The sequence below is a fragment of the Trichechus manatus genome, unplaced genomic scaffold (genome assembly GCF_000243295.1).
Source record: "Trichechus manatus latirostris isolate Lorelei unplaced genomic scaffold, TriManLat1.0 scaffold00101, whole genome shotgun sequence".
Lineage (NCBI taxonomy): Eukaryota > Metazoa > Chordata > Mammalia > Sirenia > Trichechidae > Trichechus > Trichechus manatus.
The window spans coordinates 10121194-10122370 of NW_004444037.1; the positions used below are offsets into that span (position 1 = coordinate 10121194).

A 1177-nucleotide genomic window follows, 5' to 3' on the forward strand; every position below is an offset into this window, starting at 1 on the left:
AGGAAGGGACCTTCTTGGAAGAGTTAGTACGATTTGAAGTATCATCTGGTAACATTAGCCAGCTGCATTCTGAGCTTCAGTCACCGGAAGAAGGGACAAGCAAGTAATGTCTTTACTTTCTGATTCCACAAGCCCCTGTCCTAATGAGATAGAGGTATTCTGAACAAACTGTACCAGGAGCTCTGGTTTGGATTCTAACTCATCTGATAACATTGATTCAATTTCCAAATCCCATAGCTGTTCAGGGGACAGGTTCAAATTTAATTCAGAGTCAATGATACCTTCCTGTTATGCTCATATTTCTTTAGGAAATGCTATGCTCTTCCAGTAAGATGCTGTACTAGGTGGTATATCAATTTAGCCTTCTTGTCCCTGGCAGCTGGCCTTCGTCAGTCAGTCCTGGATTCTGACCACACACCTACCTTTAATATTTTGAACCATATAAATATACAGTAATATCTGCAAAACCAGAACCTGTGTAAGGCGGACACCTGTCAGAGGAAGAAAACTCAAATATTTTCCACTAAATAGAGAGCGATAGAAAAGTCGTGACTGCCCCGTGTAAAAGGCGGAAAACTTGTGAGACCTGGAAAAACAAGGCAGTCCTGTTGAGTTCCCGCTTTCACAGGTTTCACTGTATTATCTATTTAAATAAATAAATATTGAAGAAGAAAAAAGAGATTACAGCCTAGAAAACCTGACGGGGCAGTTCCACTCTGTCACACTGGGTCGCAATGAATTGAAAATTAACTCAATGACACACCATGCACACACACAAGGGAGGTACAGATGATTAAATGCTCAGCTACTGTATGAAAAGTTGGTGGTTGGAATCCACCCAGAAGTGCCTTGGAAGAAATGTCTGGCTAACTACTTCAAAAGATCACAGCCATTGAAAATCCTATGGAGTGCATTTCTGCTCTGGTACACGTGGTGTTGCCATGAGTAAGAATTGACTTGATGGCAACTAGTTTAAATGTAATATGATTCCAAATGCCCTAATAATGAAGTTTGCTTCCTTTGTCACCATAAATCTACTCTCTACCTTTAGATAATTGCAATAGAAAACTACCCTTAAGTCTCTCATTCTGTTTTCTCTTGTTTGAAGAACAGAGAGGGCTACACAGTAATTCACAGTTACAATTTGGCTTGCGAATACTAAAGGCATATTTAATCC

General features: G+C 40.0%; 1 protein-coding gene and 1 pseudogene across 1 annotated transcript in view; one reads left to right on the forward strand and one right to left on the reverse strand.

The window, feature by feature from the left end:
- LOC111821734 (zinc finger protein 410 pseudogene) overlaps positions 1 to 213 on the reverse strand; it is a 1895-nt pseudogene extending 1682 nt beyond the window's left edge.
- Positions 1 to 1177, forward strand: part of TXK (TXK tyrosine kinase) — a 92484-nt gene that overhangs the window by 53160 nt on the left and 38147 nt on the right. The gene's annotated exons all lie outside the window — the stretch shown is intronic.